Below are 17,611 nucleotides of genomic sequence, written 5' to 3' on the forward strand. Positions count from 1 at the left end.
AGGCGTTCCCTAAGGGCGGAGGTGTGTGGCCCAGCATCACCAGCTGCTCCAGTGAAATAGGAAGTTAGAACCCTCTAGGGAGTCTCCGTTCTGTAAGCTGTGTAATGGGCTCCCAAGCTAACTTCATTTATCAGCTCTCCTGAGTCTGCCTAACCGCGATGACTGCAGGTGAGAGCAGGGTCCCTGAGAGCAGCAAGGGCATTGGTGTAGGACCACTTGTCACCCTCAAGTCTTGCTAATGGGGGAAGGTGACACAAGCAAGCGTCCCACTGCACTGTATAAATCACAGACTCTGTGATGGTACCCGATGATGTTGGTGGGAGGCCCCAGGACCTGAGTACCACTTCATCAAAAAGGCAGCGCAAGAGACACATCCTGCCGGGAGGGAGTGGAGAGGTAAATGCATCTCTCAGCCTAGTGCAGCCTGCAAGCCCTTAAAGGCAGAGTCAGATCCTTGGCTCTCGCACTTATTGGCTGTGGCAGTAGCTGAGACCCATAACTTCTGTCTGCTGAGTTCGTGCTTAAGGGTATCAAATTTGGTTTTGTAGCTGGTTCTGTATATTACCTGCTAGGTGATGGGGACCAAGTCTCTTCTCTCTGTGTCTCCATTTCATCACCTGTGAAATGATCTGTGCTGATTTAAAAAAAAAAAAAACACCTCATGGATAGGGCACTGTTGATTCCCCAGGCCTGGGACAGCAAATTGACATTAAACTGAGTGGCATAAAGAGGTAAGAGCATAGTGCTCCACTAGTCTGGAGACAAGATGGTCACAGTCAAGATGGAAGCCAGGCCACACTCCAGTGAAGGATGTTCCTGGCCCTCCTAGCCCTCCCTGGCTTTAGAGTGCCCTGGCAGAGGCTATACAATGGCAACTGTTGCCTTTGCTCCATGGGAGACGCTCTTGGAGCTCACTTGGAGGACATGATCTGTCAAGACCCTTTTTCCAAGCAGAGTCCCATTCACAGAGCTCAGGCTTAGAATTTGCCCATAGCTTTGTGGTGGTGGAGGGTTGGCAGTAGGGGGCGGGGCACACACCATAATCCTACTCAGTACCAGCACTGCTGTGAGAATCAAAGAACTAGTGTTTGTAGCTTCCTTAAGGGGCCCTGGCACATGCTAAGCGCTACTACAAGTACCTGCACACCCAACCATTCATTCATTCACCAAGCCTGGCTCCCCTTGCTCCCATGGCCCTCCATATGAGCCTCCCTATGAAGCTCCCACAATCCTTGCTAAAGTCCTCCCCACAGTCCTCCCTATGATCCTCCCGGTGATCCTCCCCATGGTCCTCTGTTCTGGGCATGCTATTCTGAAGTGTTGAGAGTCAGCCCACCTCCCTGTTCCCCTGAGCCTAGTACTTTGCCACTTATGCTGCTTTCTCTGGCCACCCCAGGGCTGACTCAGTCTTGTCCCAGGTGTCTCAGCTTGAGTGACATCCTACAAAGGCTGCTCAGACTGGCCTCTCTAAGGAAACAACACCAGCTGTGTTCTGAGCACTGTGTCCCTTCAGGCCCTCTGGATTGGGGACTTCAGCCGTCAATGGTGACAGTCCCGTAGCTACGCCACTTCATTTCATTTCCCGATGTCCCTAGACACAGGGTTCCCCAAAGGCCTGCCAGCCTCTCAGGCCTGGGGTGTGTTTTGGGTGTCAGAACCAGGTTCAAGAGTGTTGATATCATGTTCAGTCAACACGGTATGTGTGTGTGTGTGTGTGTGTGTGTGTGTGTGTGTGTGTGTGTGTTGTGTGTGTGTGGTGCGATGTGTGTTTATGTGTGTGTAGTGTGTGCGTGGTGTACGTGTGTATGTGTGGTGTGTGTGTGTGTGTGTGTGTGTGTGTGGTGTTTGTGTGTGTGTGTGGTGTGTGTGTGTTGGTGTGTGTGTGTGGTGTGTATGTGTGGTGTGTGTGTGTGTGTGTGTGTGTGGTGTGTGTGGTATGTGTGTGTGTGTGGTGTGTGTGTGTGTGTGTATTTCATAGGACATAGGGCCAAATGACCTGGTCCATGCTGCTGCTGGTTTCCTTGACACCCTTCTAGGCTCTTCTCCTGTCTCTTCTCTCCCATCTCACTTCCTAGCTGCTTCCTGAGGTTACCAGCTGGAAAACACATTTGTACCCACACCTGCACCTAAAGCCTTGTCTCCTGTCTGTCCTCACGACTTCAGAAGAAGTCCCCACAGCTCCCTTGCTGTATTGCCATGGAGCTACGACGATGATGGTCTTCCCCGCCCATCACCTACACATCACTGTTACCTGTTGTGGTAACTAGCTCTCAAGAGACTCCCTCCACATGTCCCCCAGACCCTCGTGGGGCCTTCCTTGACCATATTGTGTGACAGCAGATTCTACTATAGTTTTGGTATGTGACTTGAAAGCCACTGCTCACAAACAGAGATTGCTTGGATTACCATCTTCAGGGCAGCAGTCCTAGATTTCCCATCCACCTCCTGCATTTAATGTTGAGCCCAGGGGGCTGTACCAGAGAGGATGCTCCAGCCCTATCTCATACCATAGCACAAGCATGGCCACCGTGCCACAAGAGAGCTTTGCCACAGCCACCAAGTAACTGGTTCTGTGTTCGTAACCTGCAAAATAGTGAGAAAGAGCTTACATGGAGGACTATCCTCGCCTGCTGGCATGCATATTTAATGTGCTGATCCCATTGAGTGGCTGCGTACTGGCCATGTGCCAAGGGCGGATGTTGCCCTGAAGGGCACAGCACACATGCTACCAGGGCCCTGCAAAGTGCAATAGACAAGCAGTCCCCAAAGCTCAGTGGGGGAGGGGAAAGGGGGCTTGGGTACAGTGGGCACTGCCAAGATGCGAGGCTTTCCAAATCAAGTCCCCACAGCTCAGAGCTGAGGAGAAGCAATAATGGACAACACGTGGGAAGAGGGTTTTCTTTAAAGGCAAGGCATTGCATCATTGTGAGTAACCCTGAATCGACTACCTCTGGCCACTTCTCTATTCTCCCCACATCTGCTTAGCATCCCCCAGCAGCTCCGTGTTCTCTCCTGTGCACAGTGTTTTTTCAAATCAGATTCCTCACATGCTACACAATGCTGCTCCTTTACCTGTTAGGAATTGTAAGGTATGCATCCTTTTCTTTTTTTTTTTTTAATATATTTTTAGGGCTGAAGCTAAGGGTCAAAAGGGAAAAGTGATTTGCTTGTTAACCTGACAAACGCTAGAATATTATCTTAATTAGGTTGGCTGGGATGAGAAGATCCACCTTAAAAGTGGGCGTCACCATTCCCTAGGCTTGTGTCCTAGACTTCAGAAAAAGAAAGTGAGCGGCATGTATGCACACATAGCTCCCTGCTTTCTGGCTGTGACCTTAGCCCCTGACACCGCACCTCTCCATATGACAGATGTTTTCAAACTGTGAGGCAACAGAAACCCTCTCTTCCTTAGATGGCCTTGGTTATTTTATCACAACAGAAAATACTATTAATACACCACTTGTTGTTGTTGTTGTTGTTGTTGTTGTTGTTGTTGTTGTTGTTGAATATCTCTGAGATCCTAAAGACTTTGGAATTCCTCTGCTTCATACTGTCATCTGAACATCCCAATATGCTAATATCCCCAGGCTGCACCCGACTCAGGCCTCTGTCAAGCCTCACACAGGTCCCTGGAACATGGCTTGAGGTCCATAGTCCCCTGTTTGTAACCCTGACACAGTGCTGATCAGAGGCTGGCCTTTGCCCAGTGTCCTCTCTCCATGAGCTATGTGGCGTTGGTCTGCAGGAGGTATTCAGGAGACCCATTGCTGCAGGGGAAAGTCAGCAATCGGGGCTCTAGTTTGACCCCAGGCAACCCTATTTACCTGTTCCATAGTCTGAGACTTTAGGCAAAATATCGCTTGATGCATACATAATTGCTACACTAGTAAAGGAAACCAGGGGCAGCCATCGCTGTGATGGTGCTGATGAGAGCTCTTATCCACCGATGTGGGAACGTAAGATGAGACCCTTGCAAACTGCACTTGGACAGTTTCTGAGAAAACTGAGGCCAGGCCTGTTTACCAAAAGGAACTAATACATGCCCAACTTGTGTAAGCGGGCTTGCGGAAACTTTCCTGAGAATAGCCTAAAGTAGAAGAGATCAGCATGTTCCTCCCAAGGAGCCGATGAGCCAGTGGGGCCTTCCCTGCAAGGACTGCCGCTCCATAAGAGCTGGAAGCCACCAGTGTGCTCGGCAGCACAGATGGCTCTTCTGGACACTGTGGTCAACTCAGTGCCTGCATGGTGTGTGTTTTTACAGACCATTCTAGAAAAGGCTGGAACTCTAAGCAAAGACAACAGACAGGTGGGTGCTGGCAGGTGTAACCACGAGAGGGTTGGCGGGGATCGAACGAATCTATTTCTGCCAGGGCAATCTGCGCAATCCTGTGTTTATAAGAATTTCACCAAACACAAAGTGTGCCTTAATTTAAAACTTCAAAGAAAATCATGAGAGGAAAGATTTTGTTGCTACAAAGCAACAGCTGGCAAGTTGTCAAAGTGGTGCAAAGCAGGGTCTTTCCTAAGAGACCATGAGAAATCCTGGGAGGCTTCAATGTTGCCCTCATCTACTGGGGCCAGGGCCAGGCAGTCTGTGGCTCTGACGGAGTGTGTCTGAGAGGCACTGGGCACCCTGCCTAAAGACAGCCAGTCCTCCAGAGTGGTCAGCTGTGTCCTCTGCTGAACAAATACTGACCTCTGCTGTCTCCATTTCTTCTCCCTCTTTCCTGCTTGCTCTCAGGGACAGGAAATTGGAGGCCATCTCCAGATCTGAAGGTTCTTTGGTGGAGTGTTGTGTGGGATGCTAAGGGAGGGCACCCTCCGGCTACTGCTTCAGGAAGGGAGACACTCCTGAATGGCTTGGACCCTGAAGCTATACCGTATGGCTCAGAGCAGATGTAAGGCAGACAGAGGTGGGAAGACCAGAAGTTCCCAGAATCCTTTGCTGCCCGCTTGCTGGGGGATTCAGGTTTCACTGCCTCTGGCCTCTATGTGAGGAATGGATCCTAAGAGTCCACAGATCAGGCAGCCCTGGCTGAGACAGGAGGCAGATAGGTGTAGCTTTAGTAAAACCTGGCCTTCTTGGGCCATGGTTTCCACAGCTGCTAAGTGGCATAGTGGAGAACCCAAGTACTTTAATGGCCTGAGTAGAAATGAATGAGCCATGCAAGTATGGTCTCCTCCATATCCACAGGCCCTCAGATACTAAGAGCCAGTGCTCCATCTACACATGTAGGCCTAATCTCTGGAGAGGGTCTGGGCCTGGTCTGCTGTTGACTCCATCTCAGAATCTTCAGTGTGCAGAGGTAGAAAGATGCTAACCCGAGATGAAGGTGGCAAGTGCAGAGTGAGGGGGATTCTGGATAACTTGCCCTACCCTCCCATCCCAGCACTCACCAAAATGACCTTGGATGCTCAATTGGATACATCGACTGCTCCAGCTTTGACCCTCTAGGATGATCATGCCTAAGATAAGAAGCATCCTAAGAAGGCTAAGAAGGCAGGGTCAGCATGCCGGGACTGGGAGACCACTTTCCTAAATGTACAAATGAGGGGTGTGTGTGTGTGTGTGTGTGTGTGTGTGTGTGTGTGTGTGTGTGTGTTCATGTGAGTGCTCCTGCCTGGATACATGCTAAGGCTCCTATATGTCTTCTCTGGTATGTATATGCACTCCTGTACACATGTATCAAGGCTCTAGAATATAGCTAGCTGAGTGGATCTCTGCATATGTATACCTCCCAGGTCCACCAAAAAAAAGCACATGTGCTACCTGTTGGAGTAGGTGAGGGGTGTTGAGTGCAGGTGTGTGTATGTGACAGTTGGTCACATGTGTTGCTCTCAGTGCACATCTGCCTGCCTCGTCAAGGATGCATTAGCTTATATAGCTGTTTGTGGCCATGTTTGGAAATTCAGGATGTCTCTATGTGTTGACAGCTGTAAGTTCTTGAGGAGTGGCCGGATTAGTAGGGTATCACCCCTGAATTTCTAAGGACTCTTGTCTTAGAAATGGCTGGCGTTTTGGAGGCTGAAGGCCAATATCCAGGCGAACAGCGGCCTGCCTTCTTCCTTGGGCAAAGCCAGAGCGGTGGGGAACAGCAGCCTTAGCATGGCAGGGCAGGGCAAGGCAGGGCAGGGCAGGGCTCAGCCCGCCACACACCTACGAGTTCCCTTCATGTGGTGGTCAGGGCCTATTTCTGTCCTGTTTGGCTCATCCTGGCCGGGTGTTCCCCTCCAATGATGCCCTGTTTCCCCACCCAGCTATTTCGGCTAGGAATGTGATGTTCTGTCTGAAGTAGAAACCCCAAAACCTCCATTATGGTTAGCTGCCTGAGGCCCCGAGCCGCCACTCACTTATTTAGGTTTCTCCTGGTCTATATTTGTCCACAATGACATGATGAACTTAGAAGGCGGGGGCTCTTCGGGGAGGGGAGGGCGTCATGTCAGGCCCCCCCCCTTCTGTCTAGAGCAGAGCTGGCATCTCCTCCAGGGGGTGCTGGCCTTCTGCTGTGCTCTATCTTCCCGGGCTGGCCAGATCCCCCAGACATGGTAGCCTGCTCTTCAGCTCAGCATGCTGGAGGCTAACCTGGCCTCTCCTCTCTTGCCTTGACTGGACCACAAATTCTTGCCCAATAGCAGTTTCCTGGCTCATCTCCACACACTCAGAAGAGCAAGCAATAAATAGTTAAACTGCAGCATTTGGAACCAAACTGTGAGGCTCAAATCTTGCTCAGCCATCCGCTGGCTGGGTGGCCTCGGAGAGGTTATTTATCTTCCAGGTGTTGCTTTAAGAGAGAAGGAATGCTCTCTCCCACAGATTGTGGGACACATATCTTTACACTCTGATGTTGATCTTGCTATAGGTGGCATGTAACTGTTTAATTGACTATATTTTTCTTAGTGGCCCATCAAATAATGCAGGGAGTAGAGAGGTGGATCAGTCAGTAAAGTGCTCATTGTACAAAAACGGGGACCTAAGTTGGAATCCTTGGCACGGATGGTAGCATGTGTCTTTAGTGGAGGCCTGAGAAGGTAGAAGTAAGGGGCCCTTGGGGCTTTCTGGCCAGCTGGTTTAGCAGAGTCATCAAGCTCTGGGTTTAGTGTGAGATCCTAGCTTTAAAAAACAAACAAACAAACAAAAAATTCTGGGTAGTTTTATGTCAACTTTACACAAGCTACTGCCATCTGAGAGGAAGGAGCCTCAATTAAGAAAATGGGCTGTAGGCATTAAGGGACTTAATTAGTGATTGACGGGAACAGGGCCAGCCCGTTGTGAGTGGTGCCATCCCTGGGCTGCCAGCCCTAGATTGTATGAGAAAGCAGGCTGAGCAAGGCATGAGGAGCAAGCCAGTAAGCAGCACCCTTCCATGGCCTCTGCATCAGCTCCTGCCTGCAGATTCCTGCCCTGTTTGAGTGCCTGTCCTGACTTCATTCAATGAGAGACTGCAATATGAAAATGTAACCCAAATAAGCTCTTCTTCCCCTAAGTTGCTTTGGTCCTACTGTTTCATCAAAGCAATTGTAACCCCATCTAAGACAACACCTGATGTCAACCTCTGACTGCCATTCATGTGCACACTCATGAACCTGTACACAGCGTGTATACATACATCCCCCACACAAGTATATGAACATATGCATATACCATACACAAGAACATGTGCACACACCAGCTATAGTATACACGCTACACGTGAACATGTACACACACATATACAATGCATAGCACAACACATAGCAGCATGCACACATATATCATACACACACCAAACATGTACATGTACACACACATATTGCACATGCACACACATGTATACAGCACATGCTAACATATACAGACCACATACACGTATACACAGTAACAAAGTGGTGCTGGCCATCAGTGTTGAATGAGCCATGCCAAGGGATTCTGATGGGTGGAGCACTCAAATTTTAGATGACATGAAAGGGTTTCAGTGCTGGCTCGCTGTCTGTTCACTATGTGGTCTTGGGCAAATGATTTGCCTTATCTGTGCCTTTAGTTCCTGCCTCACACTGTGGTAAAAGCTTAAACAAAGACATGCAGACTGCGCAGGGGACATCAGCGCCAACTGCACATCACTGTGTGTAATATGCCAATAACAGTCCAGGAAGAGTTAGCTCAGACTGGTGCTCTAAGTATCCCCGTTCCCATGGTACTCAGGCACCACCCCCTCCATCTGACCTGTGAACATCCCAGAATCAGCGCAACCCCATCATTTTTTGACTTGTGTTAGCATAGCTTGATTTATGAGGCTTGCCGTCAAAAAGCTCTAACTCTGCCATAACACAGTAATCACCCAGGAGTCAGTCACCTCCCCGGCAGTCACCAGTGATAACATGGTTGCTGGTTCACAGTCTCACCCCACCCCAGCCAGCCGCATGCAAAGCCAGCATAAAAGGCAAGCCCCTATCTCCCCGTGCTAGCCCCTTATGGAAGTAGGAAAGGAAAAGGCACGATCCTTGCTGCTTCCCCCCCCCCCCACCGGTTCCTCTTTCCCTTCCCTCACCTCAGGACCCCAGTCCTAGTCTTGGTTCTTCAAGTATACTGATGTGCTACCGATTACGTCCGCTGCCAGTCAGTGCAAGCCCAGCCCAAGCCCTCAGACCACCAGTCTTGCCTGCTTTTGCCAGAAGGAAAGAGACAACAGTGCCGACATTAACAAGCCCTGTGGGGACACATGTGGAGCTCTGTTGTTGAAATCGGGGCAAGAGTGAGTCACTGGCAAGCTATCGCACCTACATGGCTCACAGTCTGGTAGTTATTGGAAAATGATAGGCCCCACACTGTGCTGGTGCAAATGCGTACCCCTACAGGCTCTGGGGTTAACCAACAACCCACCACAAGCTGAGCTGGTGACCAGGAAACCAAACCAACAGCAATTCATAATTAAAATGTAAGAACAGCAGCGACTAGAAAGCAGGAGCCACACCAGGCAGGCAGCAGTGCCCTGGTCTGGATGGATCCTGCCCAAACAGGCCCGCCATCCTCCTGCTTGTGGGAACATGCCAGGCAGGCATGGCATCCCCACTGCTCCGCCAGATGCTGAATCAAGTCTTCAGAGAGACCCCACAATGTGCTAATTTTCATTTTTAAACACCAAATTTGGGTACCCTGGGTGAATCCCAGGTTTATTGTTAAGTGATCTTTGTGTATATAAAGTGTGTCATTTGGGGGGTGGGGGGGGGAAAATAACCATTTCTATCCTGGTGTGTTTCAAGGAAATTAGTCATGAGGTGGGAGATGAAAAAGTCTGAGCGGAGATCCAGTAATATACAGTGTGAGTCTCAGAGTCCCCACCAAGCGTGATGGAGCAGGCTGACTCAGCCACTTTGAATGAGGCACTGGCTCAGCGTGTGCAGTGGGGACATCACTGGAGGAGCAGTGGCTAGTCCCAGCGGCAGAGGTAGATTCCAGAACTAACTCGAGTTGGGCCTTGCCTCTCTGCACTGTCTTCTTCCTCAGTGTGTTAGGTTAGAAAAGCAAATGCAAGGTGTGGGATGTTACCAGGGGGAAAACCTTGCAAGTGGAGGGGGTCGGGTATAGAGGGCAGTGCAAGGATACAGAGGGAATTAGAAGGTGATGGGAGCACCCCAACCTGGTATCCAGCTCACCCCAAGTTCAACAGTCTAGCCAAAGTCACCACCACCTTTGAAAGAATCTTGTATCTCCCTTCCTGGGACTAGCCTGCCTAAGTGTCCCTACCACTTTTCTTTAAAGGCTGGGAGCCAGCAGTCTGTAGGATGGGTGATCTGAGGGCAGAGGTAGCAATGGATCTCAGGGGCCCCTGGTCAGTGACTATTTCTTAACCTTGAGGTCTGCAAAGGACAGCCTCCTCCAAGATTCTTCATCGTGTCACTTTCACTCACAAGAGGGCATTCCTGGTGGCCTTGGTGGGCTGTGCCTTCTTCCAGAGCTTAGTTAAGTCCCTGGCCTCGATAATGCATTCCTTTCAGCCTACCAATCTCCCCAACCTCCCTGCCTCTTCTGCCAGAAAACTGAGACACTGTAACTCAGTGGAATCAGTCTTGATTTGCCCTATACTTCCAACACCACCCTAGAAGTGAGCTAGCCCCACCCCTGGGGTCTTTGATGGGGGTGCTTGATAGCACCTTAAATTCCCACATTCCCAGAGAAGGCTTACAGGTCAATGGATACTGGACATTCTAGTTTTCTGCTCCAGCATCCTTGAAAAAGAACCCCTAAAAGAAGGGAGTGAAAGCTCATGCCTATATTCCAGCATTTGAGAGTCTGAGGCAGGAGGATTGCCCTGAGTTACAGTGCATCCTTGACTATGTAGTGAGTTCCAGGAGAGGCTTGGCTACAGAGTGAGAGCCTGTTTCAAACACTAAACCCAGAAGCCTCCAGGCTGCTGCTCCCTGGTCCTCAACTGTGGCCATTTCTATGCCAGCCTCACCCTTCCTCTCATTTCTTTAGACCGTGGTCTAGTTGGTTCCCATTTTTGTCAGACTCCATGGTGATACTGTGTTCTATTTTGCAAGACAAGCAGCAGAGGCAGTGGGGCAGCTCCTAATGGAAGTATCTGTTCCCACTCTGCAGATGGGCTTTGACAGCACTTCCCAGGCCTCAGCATGCACCGGCTGTCATTAGGCGAGGGTGATGGGACACTCTTGCAAGCGCCAAGAGCTCAAAGGACTGTGGAGCCCACATCCTCAGGGTCTCTGGAAGAGATACCGCCACGCCATCTTTCAGGATCCTGTGACTTCCCAGTCCTCTGCATACCAGCCCTGCCTTGGCTGTGCAGCTCACCATCTCAGGCACTGAGTAGCTTTTACCGTGCGGGCCTCTGCCCAGGTCGGACCGGTGAGAAGAGCCTCTTTGTGAGCTATCACCAAGGCACTCTGGCTCTTGTGCCAACCTATTAACACGTCGTGAATAGTCTTCAACCTCTTACTGCCTCAGGCTGCAGGAGTCACCGTTGTTGGCATTATCTGGACGACTCGGCTATCTTCGTAGGCATGGGTCATCATGACTTTCAAATGCCTGCTCCTCACTCGGGCCACACCAGTGCCTCTAACCAAGACACACTTAGACCACTGAGCTACTGCTGTGTGTCAACCAAGATGACATCTTCTCCTGTCACGTGGCGAGGGAGACATTCTCAAGTTCCCCCTTAACTCCTTCTTATTCAGATCAGATCACTCCTCCATAATCCACTAAGATCACGGTCCTGGAGATTGAGAGAGGAAAGGAAAACAGCCTGAAGTGGCAGCCTGCCACTCAGCGTGAGTTAGGTGTGGCCATCCCTCAGTTCCCACGAGAACAAATCTGATGCGGTCCCTCTGCCACACATTGCCTGGACACACAAGGAATTCAGGAGAGGATTTCAGAGTGTCCTGGACTGTGTCCCTGACCTCTCTGGACATAGAGTCTTTGAGTCCATCTATCCTCATGGCTGCAGCACTAGATCTGGGTGAGCCTACCCTTCTGGGGGACTCTGGTTCGTAATGTTGGCTCTTAGGTGCTATAGGGGAACTGGCTGCTTCTCCCTGGAGCCCTAGATCGATATCAAGTGTGAACTCCTGGGCATCCCCAAAGAGGTTTCTCAGCGTGATTAAATGGAGCAATAACTCACCTGCTCTTAAGGCTCACTTCCTCTGTTACAAGGCAGACCCTGTCCTGGAAGGCTGCCTAACACCTTTTTTAGAGAAAGAAGTCAGTGGACACTGAGCTATGCGAATCCTCCAGGCAGCCTCGCTGCCAGGACTGCACTCCTCCCTCAGCCAGGTACCAGACACTAGGCATAACATCCTGCTGCTGTGTCTGGATTGCTCAACACACAGGTTCCAGAGGGTCCAGGGCCATCTTTCTCTCTGCAGGCCTCTAAGCCAGAAAGATCCTAAGGAAACAACAGGAGAGCGGCCTTCTCCTGAGCCCATAAGGCTCAGCTGGAAACTGAGGCTGGGCCCAGTTTGTACTGCTGGGTTTGAGTGAGCACCTGCCTTTTCCCATTGGCGATCACCCTCTCAATTTTAAACGCTCCATTTTAAGAAGCAATTTTATACGTACAGAGTAGCTTTAAAAGATCACACGAACAACAAGACTTTTTTTTTTTGTCCAGTTCCACTACTTGGTTTTAAGGTAAATATTATAGGTGAATGTGATGTTGTACATCCAACACTTGGTAAGCTGAATCAGGAGGCTGGCTGTCCATGAGTGCAAAACCAACCAGGGCTCCAGAGTAAGACCCTGTATAGATACATAGATAGACAGACAGACAGACGGACGGACGGACAGACAGACAGACAGACAGAGTTTTACTGTGGAGTGATGGTCTTTGCATCGCCTCTCAGAGAGTAGAGAGGCGGTTTGAGGAAGCTCTTCAGAAGATGGGCAGGTATATTAATCAGATCCATTTAAACTGTGGCACAAGGACGAACTCTGAAATCCTGTTGCTTCTTTTTAAACAGGGACTCACTCAGTAGCTCTGGTGGCCGAAGTGGCCTGGAATTCACAAAGGATCCCTTTGCCTCTGCCTCCGGAGTCCTGGGATCAAAGACAGGTGTGAACATCCCTAACAAAGTCTAGCATCTTAGTGGCTGAAGGCATGCCTATTTTTCCCTTTGTGACACAATTTCTGGTTCATTCTTTTACCTTTTCCATTTCAATACAGGGCTTCTCAAGTTATTCTGGCAGGGGAACCAGAGCTAGTGATCCCATTTGGCCTTAACTGCTTTAGTTCAGAAATGACATTCATCTCTCCTCACAGTAGATGGTAGAGATCAATTCGTGGCCTTCTCACAACTGTCGGTGAGTTGCGACTGTCTCTGCCACAGAGTTCTACAGTTGTTACTGCTGGCAGCACGCCCTCTGAAATGACAGTGGCAAGAACCACTCTTTTTCTGCCTCTGACACATTGTGACTGGGAACAGGATCGGGCCTTGGGGAATCACAAATGATATAGGTGAGACTCTTGCTTGTCTAAGGAAAGAGGGCAAGTCAAAGAGTAACAAGAGGACGTGTGGAGAGGAGGTCCCAGCCCCAAAGCACACTGTTGTGCCTGGATAATCTACCCAGGTCCTCTTCCTTAATATCAGGGCCTCACAGAGTGTTGCCATCTGCCCAGGGACTTACATGTGCTCTGCAGCTCCCTCCCACAGCCAGCCAAAATATACAAAAGTCAGTTCCTTTTGTTGTTGACTTCCAGCCTGCCAAGGGTTTTTGAAAACACACACACACACACACACACACACACACACACACACCCCAGAAGTAAATTATGAAGGAAATTGATGTTTGAGACTGTACTATCAGAACCAGGAATTAAAACAGTCCAGATGAAACACCCAAGAAAGCAACTTAGTACATATTCAGTAATGTTTAAGGCAGTCTGGAAAACGGCAACGAACCAATCGAGAAAATTAACTGGACACGGGGGGGGGGGGGGGGGCAAGGGGGGCGCATTACATCCTGCAAGCATCTGCCAATGCAATTTCAAAACACAAGCATGGCTAGAATAAGAAGAGCATCTAAGCGTCTTAGGATCCTCTCCAAGGACATGTAGCCATCGATGAAACTCTTGGGTGCCATGGCAACATAAAACCTTAACATGGAGTTCAGCCTGACCCCAGCTCCTGTGTGTCTCTCACACAGAGGTTTCCGGCCAGGAACCAGTTCATGAATATACCTGAAAGGCTGGTAATGATCTAGAATAGAAAGTCTAGGCAAGCAGAGCCTCGATTTCTCTAGAATACCCAGGAAAGGCTCTTAGGTAGGCTGGCTGTTCATTAACAGAGACCTGCAGCCTGTCAACAAGGGAGAGCATGTACCCCAAGAACGAGTCTTGTCCCTGAAGGTAAGTGTTGGGGTTTTCTTCTTTCCAGGCATCACCACTTTCCCTTGGCACCCTACACCCGTGCTCCAGAGTTCCTCACTGAGGTGGATGGCTTCTGCCTACTTGAGTCTATATTAATTAAAGAGCAGGCTCAGAGAGGAGAGCCAACTGTCTTATTTCATAAAGCAGATAGCCTGAGTGATTTTAATTTACACAGAGAATGTGACCAGGGTCTGTGTGCGGCAGGAAGAACCTCAGAAATCGTCTTGGTTTCTCAATCTGATAGCTCAGGACTCTGAGTTGCCATAAATTCTGATAAAATGTCTTGCCGGCGGCAAAAGATAATTTTTATAAGCTTTTGGAAGGGGCTAATAAAGCCATAATCTACAGTCTTCCATTATTTAAAGACCTGGCTTGAGGGATGTGATTTGTAAGGGTTTTATATATAAATATGGAGATGTATATTAATTCTATGTCTCAATCCATCACCCTTTCTGGGAAGGAGCAGCGGTAAAGGCTATGGTTGCCCATGACTAGACTTTTCTCTGTTCTGGATCTGGAAAGATCTGTGTCTAAGCCTTCCCTACAACACATAGAGTTCCGTGCTGCATGAGGGGTAAACAAAGGTGCATGGGCTGGCACCTCAACCCTCCCCTGGTCCTGAGTGGCATGTCTGACAAACAGGATTCCACTGTGACAAGGCCTGGTGGTGATGAAGGGTAGCTTTGTCATCTCTGACAACAGACATATGTTGGGGATTTTCATATCTCCCCCTGGCCCGAGTTCTCTAGCTCTGGGGTTACCAGGCTGATGCTGTGCCAAGCATCCAATAGCAACAAGTTTAAGGACAGAGCCAGGGAAGCAGCCCTCACATCTGATGCCAGCAATCCTGGTCCCCCACTGAGGAAGCAAAGCAGGTTTCAGATGCTGCAGGGTCTGTGTGGCTTTCTTCTTGCAGCTCCAAACACTGGACCAAGCAACCAAGTCCCCACCCACTAGCTTACAGCATTGCTTAAGTCAAAATGTCTGGAGATGACAGCAATGAGCCAGGGAGCCCTCACTAAAGGACAGAAACTAACCTCTAAGTTGGACAGTAGTGATCTTCTCCCTCTCTGCACCTACCTGATGCCCCAACAACCGGAAGAGACGATGAGCATGGAGGCATATAGTCTATAAGCTCTCCTCCCCAGTTCATGGTTTATGACCCATAATGCAGAAACTTCTGCGGAGAAAGCAAAGTGTGGCTTACAGAGACCCAGAAGGTATCGCTACCGAGGCAGAACCAGAATCTAATTTCACATCTGCCTGGACCTGGTGACACACATCTGTCACCCCAATACTGGGAAGGCTGAGGTGGGATCAGGAGTCAGGGGTCAGCCTAGGCAATGCAGGTGAGATAAGACCTCTTCTGTTAAAAAAAAATTAAAAGTGGGCTGGAAGCCATTGGGGAGGCAGACAGAGAAATAGAAAAGGACAAAGTTGAAGATGCTTGTCCAGTCTCAGAGTCAAGCAAGGCTACTTACTTTCCCAAACCTTCAAGCAGATGCATCTTGGACATACTGAGTCTGAGGTGGTTGCTCCCAGCAGCCCCACAGCAGCTCTCACTGGGCTCACATAGCACCTGCTGTGGAAATAGGAAGCTGTTTCACTCAATAATTTATGACGGGTAGATTTCCCACGAAAAGCTGGGCTTCTGGCTTTTTCTGAAGCATTTGGGAATCAACTCATTGGGGCTGACTCCTTCCCTAGCTCACTCCAGCCTTCTGTTCCCTCCCAGCCCCACCTCTGACCATGTTTGGCCACAAAGTCACCTTCTTGCTTCTTCGCAGACGGGACAGCATAGCATAGGTCCCCTTTGATCCCAGATCCTTCTTAAAGGTAGCTCAGAAATCACAGAAAAGCTTCCTATGCAGCCAGGAAATACAAATCCTGGGTCCCGCTGTTGAGGGCCTCTTTCTTTGTATGCAGTAAGGGATCCCTGTGATGGTCACTCTCTCTCCACTCTGGAGTGTGAAGATGATCCCCCAAGACCCTGTCCCACCAATGAGGACAGGAAACTGCAGGCCAGAAGAGGTGACCCCCACATACAAGCCACTCTTTTATTATTTACTACTGAACACTTGGAATCTTTTGCTGGTCTGGGGCTCTCACCTGAAGCCACTTCCATCACTGGGGCTGCAGTCTCCTCTCTAGGTGCAGAAGGAAAGAGACTCCTTGGTGCGGTGTTGTTGCTTTGCCCAGAAGAAGAACTGGAGGGGAGGGAAATGGATTCACAAGGCCCATTGTTCTCTTAGCCTCAATGGCCTCAGAGTTAGCAGACCTGCACTGAGAAAAACTGACCATCCGGGGATACCTGTGCAGTGTGGTGAGCAGGGAGGAAGGTGCTGGTTTCCTCTTATCTCTACCTGTGTTCTGGCTCCCTGCTGGAGTCCATGGGGGCTCTGAGCAAGTTTTAAACATCTCCCCAGGAACTAAAGAAGCATGTCCACATCCTTGTATTTCTGCTTTCTGTGGGTTCATATGAAGACCCCCAGAAAGGTTAGCCTTGAGTATAGAAGAAGCTCAAGTCCCTAAGACTGTATGGAAATCATCACCACCCCCCAGCGCCTCCTGCCACCGCCTGATGCCACTGTCGTGGCTTGGATCTAGAATGAATGTCTCCTAAAAGTGCAGGCTGGCTTGATCACCAGCCCATGGCACCACTGAGAGGTAGTGGGGCTTTCAGAAGATGGGGCTTAGCGAGAGGAAGTTACGTCATTGGAGTAGGCCTTTGAAGGGGCATCTGGCCTCTTCTTGTCTCTCTGCTTTCCAGTTTCTTCTGCTACACCTTCCTCCATAATAATCTCAAGCAGAAAAGCAATGGAGTCAACTGACCATGGCCTGAAACCTCTAAAACTAGGGGCCTGTAAGCTGATCAGCTCAGGTATTTTGTCATAGTAATAGAATGTTGACTAACACAGTAAGTTAAATAAGAAAAGTAACTTCGCGTTAAGCCAATGACATCTTAAGACTTATTTTTGTTTGGTTGGTTGGTACACAGAGGTTTGTGTGTGAACCAAGTGTAAGAAGGTTCTACACGATGAAGCTCAGGATGTCTTTGGGATCTTTGATCCTCAAGGGAGACAATTTTCACTCAGACAGAGCTGCCTCTTTCTCCAGGGAAGCCTGGCATCTACAGATCCGAGAAATCTGGATGAGAGTACATTGAAGTGCCTGCATCTCTCAGGGGTCTGTGGGCAGCAGAGATACATTCTTTATAGAACCCAAAATGACCAAGGTGGCCAAAGAATGGGTGCTCCATAGCTCAGCATGGCATTAGCAGTAGGGGTGCAGTGGCAGTCCACAGAGCTCAGCCAGCAGAACATGGGTACATGAAACCATCAGTGTCTACTCAGCATAGATGTGCTAGTGGCTATCACTCAGCTAGCGTCTGTTTCCCTGACATGCAGCAGCCACTTTCCATGAAGCGACTGTGACACATCGCGTTTTTGCTGGTCTGCTGTAACTGTGCCCTCTCCCAGCCTAGAGCCTCAGAAACTCTGAGAGAGGCTGCAGGCAGAACTCCACAAACCTCGGCCTAACTCAGCGCTACTTGATACCCTTTGAGGCCTGGGGACCCCGACACCCTGGACTTGTTTATTGGAAAACCCATATCCAACCCTCTGCACTAGAAACGGGGACCAAATGAAAGGCTTTTTCTGCAGGTCTGCAGTTGGCAGTAGCCTAGGGGAAAGACGGCCTGAAGTCATGCAGGCTCACTATTATTCCTGCCATGAAATGGGTGTGCTGGTACGTAGCCC

The sequence above is a fragment of the Acomys minous genome (genome assembly GCF_964271855.1).
Source record: "Acomys minous genome assembly, chromosome: 14".
In the NCBI taxonomy this organism is placed as follows: domain Eukaryota; kingdom Metazoa; phylum Chordata; class Mammalia; order Rodentia; family Muridae; genus Acomys; species Acomys minous.